Source organism: Raphanus sativus, chromosome 3, assembly GCF_000801105.2.
Source record: "Raphanus sativus cultivar WK10039 chromosome 3, ASM80110v3, whole genome shotgun sequence".
Taxonomy (NCBI): domain Eukaryota; kingdom Viridiplantae; phylum Streptophyta; class Magnoliopsida; order Brassicales; family Brassicaceae; genus Raphanus; species Raphanus sativus.
In genome coordinates, this window is record NC_079513.1 from 11376459 (window position 1) to 11383373 (window position 6915).

The window sequence follows — 6915 nt, forward strand, 5'->3', positions numbered from 1 at the left end:
CACAGACAGAGGAGGATATTCAGGACGAGGAAGAGGACAACGCGGTAGCTACAGAGGCAGAGGATACTACACAACTCAGGGCAAAGGATTTCATCAACAGTTTGGACAACAAGTGGGTCGTGGATCTTCCTCAAACAATGATCAACGTCCACTTGCCAAATCTGTGGCAAATATGGCCACCCTGCCTACAAGTGCTACCGAAGGTTCGATCAGTCCTTTCAAGTGGAATAAATGAAACACTCTCTCGCCACAATGAAGCTTTCTGAACCTTCTGATCCCAATGGACCAAACTGGTTTGCTGATACGGCTGCAACTCACCATGTTACTAACGACCCTCAGCATCAACTCTCAGCAGTTCCCTATGAAGGCTCTGACTCTGTTATTGTTGGTAATGGTGACTTCCTGCCCATAACCCACATTGGTTCCATTCCTCTTCATGGCATCTCAGGTAATCTTCACCTAAAAGATGTTTTGGTTTGTCCGGATATCACTAAATCACTATTGTCTGTCTCTAAGCTTACAGATGATTACCCTTGTGAATTCACTTTTGATTCTAAACATGTGTTTATTAAGGACAAGGCAACACAGCATCTTCTCAGTCAGGGAAGAAAAACTAATGGTCTTTACAGGTTAGACAACCCTCAGTTTCTTGCCTTCTACTCAGCAAGACAACAAGCAGCTTCTGATCAGATTTGGCACAGAAGACTGGGGCACGCTAATCCTCAAGTTATGCAGTATCTATCTTCAATAAAGGCGATCACCATCAATAAGAGTTCTCAGTCAATGTGTGAAGCCTGTCGTTTAGGAAAGTCCTGTAAACTTTCATTTTCTGATTCTGTTTTTCAAGCTAGTAGACCTCTTGAGAGGATACATTGTGATGTGTGGGGACCTGCACCTGTTGTTTTGGTTCAGGGGTTCAGATATTATGTTGTATTCATCGATAAATACTCAAGATTTTCTTGGATCTATCCTATTAAGTTAAAGTCTGAGGTCTTTTCCAAGTTTAAAGCTTTTCAGCAACAAGTCGAGAATGCTTTTAAACAAAAGTATGTATTTTTCAGAGTGATGGTGGAGGTGAATTCCTCAACAATCACTTCATCTCACACCTCACTAACTGTGGTATCAAACATTACATATCTTGTCCTCACACACCTGAGCAGAACGGCCTCGCTGAAAGGAAGCATCGGCACTTAACAGAGCTGGGGTTGTCCATGTTATATCAAGCTCAAATGTCTGCTAGTCTGTGGGTAGATGCCTTCCTTACTGCAAACTTTCTAATCAATCTTCTTCCGACTACTGCAAACACTGACAAGATCAGCCCTTACGCAAAGCTCCATGGTACAACTCCTATCTACACATCTCTACGAGTCTTCGGTTGTGCTTGCTTTCCATATTTGAGACCATACGCTGAGAACAAATTTGATTCTAAGTCTCTGATGTGTGTATTCTTGGGATACTCTGAGCAACATAAAGGATATAGATGTCTTTATCCTCTCACTGGTCGGGTCTACTTGAGTCGACATGTTCTGTTTGATGAGAATCAGTTTCCTTACTCAGACATATTCAAAGACTTTGTTCCTGCAGCTGTCACAACTCTGTCTAAAGCCTGGCAAACAACGACTTCTTCTGTTACAGAGGAACCTTTTCAGTCTCCTACTGTTACTGAAGAAGAACAAATGCCAGCTCCAAGACAACAACAGACTCAGCCTCCTGCCGCTCCATCAAGTTCTGGTAGCTCTTCTTCATCTCAGCAATCTGAAACTGATACTGATGATGAGAATCATCTGGAGCAACAACCTCCAGTGATAACTCAAGCAGCTACTCCGCCTGTTGTCAACACTGAACCAGTTCACTCTATGGTCACAAGAGGAAGATCAGACATTATGAAGCCGAATCCAAGATACATAATGCACACTGTTAAAGATCTTCCAACAGTGCCAAGAACATTAAAGGCATCACTAAGTCACCCTGGCTGGAATGAAGCTACGAAAGAAGAGATTGACACTTGTGAAGAAACAGAAACATTCAGTCTGGTTCCTCTGCCACAAGATGTCAAACCTCTGGGATCTGGTTGGGTTCATCAAGTTAAGCTGAACTCTGATGGAACGTTTAAGTGCTATCGCTCAAGACTGGTCGCCAAAGGCAACGAACAAGAAGAAGGAGTAGACTTCTTGGAGACTTACAGTCCAGTTGTCAGGACAACAACCGTACGCATGGTGCTCCATCTCGCTGTTACAGAGAAGTGGCCAATCAAATAGCTTGATGTGAAAAACGCTTTCTTGCATGGCACGTTAAACGAGTCTGTGTATATGCAACAGCCTCCAGGTTTCGAAGATGAATTTCATCCTGAATATGTATGGAAACTTCATAAAGCCATCTATGGCCTTAAACAAGCGCCACGGGCGTGGTTTGACAAGTTCAGTTCCTATCTGATTGAATATGGGTTTCTCTGCAGCACCAGAGATCCGTCTCTCTTCATCTACATAAAGGGTGATAACATTATCCTCCTTCTCTTATATGTGGATGATATGTTCTTGACATGGAGTAACAAGGATCTTCTCTCAAGCTTTCTGCATTCTCTCAGTGGAAAGTTCAGAATAAAAGATATGGGTCGTTTGAGTTACTTCTTGGGCATTCAAGCAAACTTCACAGACACTGGTCTATTCCTGAATCAAGAGAAATATTCCACTGATCTGCTAGAAGCTGCAGGTATGCTTGAATGTCAACCAATGCCGACTCCTCTACCACTTCAGACAGACAGAGTACCTCATCAAGACACGCTCTTTTCGGATCCTACTTGCTTCCGGAGCTTAGCCGGTAAACTTCAGTATCTTACTCTTACAAGACCTGACATGCAATATGCTGTTAATTTTGTGTGCCAGAAGATGCATATGCCAACTCTGTCTGACTTCAATCTCTTAAAAAGAGTGCTGCGTTACTTGAAAGGAACAGTCTCCATGGGTTTACATCTCACCAGTGATACAGACTATGCAATACGAGCTTATTGCGACAGTGACTGGGGTGGTTGCAGAGACACACGACGCTCAACAGGCGGGTTTTGTATGTTCCTTGGCTGCAACATCATTTCCTGGTCTGCAAAATGTCAAGTCTCAGTCGCTCGTTCTTCCACCGGAGCAGAGTACCGAGCTCTCTCTGATACAGCTGCAGAACTCCACTGGATTGATGCTATGCTTCGCGAGTTTGGTGCTCCACAAACAGGTCCTGCAGAAGCTTACTGTGACAACCTCTCTGCAGTACATCTTACTGCCAACCCTGTTCTGCACAAACGGACCAAACATTTCGAAACTCATTATCACTACGCTAGGGAGAGAGTCGCTAAAGGTCTGCTCGTCGTCAAACCCATTCCGTCAACACAGCAGATAGCTGACATCTTTACTAAGTCTCTCCCGATCAACAACTTTCATGATCTTCGGTTCAAACTCGGTGTGGTCAAAGCTCCCACCTCGAGTTTGCGAGGGGATGTAAACACAACAGGCCCAATAAGAGAGATGGGCCTCGGTACTGATTTAAAGATGAAAGCCCAGTCAACAGCTCCAACGGTTAAGTCTGCAAAACATGAAGAGAAAGCTTCTCTTACACCAAAACAGAGTACGGTCTCTGGCATTAAGATGGAGAATAGGTTTTGTCTCCTATCGGACAGCGACCTGTGAGATTGCTTTACAGCTGAGCAGCATATGCTACAGCATATTCCATTAGGGCTTCATAGTCTCTTTGTGTATAAATACCAACTCTTGTAAAACCCTTTCCTTTGAGCAATGAGAATGAATATTTGAGAAACTCTGTTATTTCTCTGTTCTTGTTGCTACTTACATATCAGCCATTGTCACCAAGAAGCTATTCAAGAAGTTCCCAAAACCGATCCCACTCGTAAAAAACGTCGTTCCAAGGCTCTGCATCTCTTCAGGTGACTGATCCTTGAAAAACTCAAGCAAACCAATAGCGTTGAACACATCCCCAACACCTAGAAGAGAGCACTGAGGGAGCAACCAAAAAATGCTCATAGGCACAACTTGTTTCGAAATAGCTATGTGAAATTCATTTATTACCTGCATCCTCTTAACCTCTACAGCTGAAGCAACTGCGATTGCAACAATTTGGATCACAAACCCTATCCATAGCCTTTGGAGTATAGTGATCTCCCTAGGATTTCCGGTTTTCTTGCGCACGAAGGGAACAAAGTATTGGTCATACATTGGCACTGAAAGAAGCATTGAGAGTGTAACAAAACTTCCCAGTGAAGCCGCAAGGATTTGGAAGTGGGATCCGAGTTCTCGGTCCAGGGTGGTCCCTTGTTTGACGAAGAGAGCGTTCACTTGTGCCCATAAGGTGCTTGGGATTAAAGTGACAAGCCATATTAAGGTAAGCCCTAGCACACGCTTTGCCACTTCCACTTTTGTCACCGTACAAGGTAACTCTCCCGAACGTGTCTTAATGGCCGCTTTATCCAAAAACCTGTGATAGCAAAAGCCAAATCATTCAAAATTACTTTGTGTCCTGTCTACTCCAAGATTTTTCTAGGAAATATGCCTAGAAATAAGTTTCGATTTTTGATAAGAAAAAAGCTTCGATTTTTGATAAGAAAAAAGCTTCGATTAAAAGGTGAACATTTTAGATATAGAAGTTTGTACTAATGTAATAGACTTATTTTAGCCATTAATACTTCATATATATATATATATATATATATATCTTTATATATAAAGTACAGTTTCTATCCTTCCTGGGGTGTCCACCTAGGATGCCATGTCACTAATTCACCTTTTGTGGTCGCGACACCTGTCACTAATTCACATTCAATGCATCATTTAGATCTGCAGCAAGACGGTGTGTAAAACTCTAGCTGAATTCAATCGTCGTCTCTAACGGAGTCATTAATAATAGCTCCCACTCCTATCAGGTTTCATCAATGAATACATCCCCCCTTCTCTGAATCTTAAACTATAAAATTGTTCGTTGTATCCTCTGAAAATTCATCTGTTCAATTGTTTCAATAACAAGTTTCTTAAAAAGATCCAGTGATAACAATGGCTATCTCCGCTGTTATATAGTTTGAGGTTCTGCGAGCAACTCATGCCCTTCAATCTAATTATTGAAAAGTTATTGTTTCCCAATTCACGCATGACCTTCCATCTATTTCTTGAAAAGTTGTATATTCCGATTTGAATGATTATTAAGGTTTTGTTTTGATGTTTTGCAGGCAGAGAGATTAAGATAGAACGGATGAGAGATCAGATCCATTGTTGAAAGCTCGCTTACGATGCGTTTCGGAAGCATGGTCTGGAATCTTCTAAGACGGCTGACTTTATCTCTGGAGATAGCTTGATGGGTTCGATCACTTGCGCTGTTCTGTAATCTGTTTCTTCGTTGAGGTTGAATCGAAGAACAGAGGTTGGAGAACGGGCTTCTTCGTTGAGATGATTTCTTTATTGCCAATTGGGTAGGGAATCATAATATGACGACTGGATTGATAACTCTTCTACTTTTTGCTGTTTTATTCTTCGATTGGGGGTTCACTGAGAAAATAGTTAACTTTGGTTTTGATTTATCAATCGAAGATTCATATTTTGATTTTGGTGTTTTTTTTTTCTTTTTCTATTTAGTATTAGGATTACTGTGACAGAAGCATCTGAAGGACTGATAGTGGGAGCATCTGAAGGAAGAGCAATAGAGCATTGTGACAAAGAACATCACGTCGTGCTTTGTTTTTTTTCCTTTTTGAAACTTTTTTAAAAGGTGGGTCAAATGGTGAGTAAATAAACCAAGTGAGTTGTAAGATCTTTAGTTATCAAGTCCTGCTTTGTTGAACACAAAGATGTTAAAATGACTTTATCATGAACTGAAGAAGGATCAGATAAAAAACCAAGAAATCAGGTTATAATTAGGTTTTTGGGTTAGATTGGGTTGAAATTAAAATTTGGTATGGTTTAGGTGATTGAATATTATTTGGTAAACAGTAAACCTACTAAAACCATAGTCTATTGATTTTTAAGAAATTTAAAATTTAAATTTTATATTGTAAAAATTTAATCAATAGCATGTATTTTGAAATTATAATCAGTTATTTAAATAACATGATTATCAAATATAAACATTCTAGCAAATATGTAAATTAGTTTTTTATCTGGGTTCAAATGTAATATTAAATATATAAATATGTCATAAATAAATTTATAACTAATCATACATTTTAATAAAATTATAACAATAATCTACCATAAAAACTAAATTTAGTAAAAATAATATAATTCACTAAATTTTATAAAATTAAATATGAAACAAAATCTATGTGAATCTATTTACAAGTTTGTTTCTTTTCTACTAATAAAAATTAAAAAAAAAACTCACGGTTTGTTTTGAATTATTCAACATAGATTACTTAACAAAAAAATCATCTTGAACTTTTTTAAAAGAAAAGATCATATTTAAAAATAACAAATAGTATTTATTTTTAAAATCAGAACTAACTTTTGAAATAAATAGTTTATTTACATTTCAGATACAATAATATACAAAATTTAACTAATATTAAATATTAATTTTGATTACCTAATTTTTTGTTAATATGCATCCCGCCCGTAGGGCGGGTCCACTCTAGTATATATATATATACATATGCCAACAAGTAAAGCTACTAACATAAAAATATTCTTAAGATATCTTAAGTTTTCTATACTAAGTTATCTTTGCAATGATGCTGTGCTGCCAAGACATTAAAGTGGGACGATATTGGAGAAATCATTAACGTGAAAAAGGTGGGATTTGAGGACCATCCAATAAAATATTGGAAAAAAGTTTCTCTGCTACACCAAGTATTGTGTAATATGATGGTAAACATCACAAGTATTTGAATATGTCAATAACATCACCATCTTTATCTTTATGTTAATACATGCC

General features: G+C 38.8%; 1 long non-coding RNA gene across 4 annotated transcripts; it reads left to right on the plus strand.

Annotated features, from left to right (window-relative positions):
* The first annotated feature begins 4773 nt into the window (after positions 1 to 4773).
* On the plus strand, positions 4774 to 5796 carry LOC130509168 (uncharacterized). 4 transcript variants are annotated; one of them, XR_008943321.1, is made up of 3 exons: positions 4774 to 4918; positions 5219 to 5458; positions 5622 to 5796. It is a non-coding gene; the product is annotated as an uncharacterized LOC130509168 (long non-coding RNA). The 4 variants fall into 4 exon arrangements; XR_008943323.1 differs by lacking the exon at positions 4774 to 4918 and adding an exon at positions 4925 to 5075; XR_008943322.1 differs by lacking the exon at positions 4774 to 4918 and adding an exon at positions 4926 to 5117.
* Positions 5797 to 6915: the final 1119 nt, after the last annotated feature.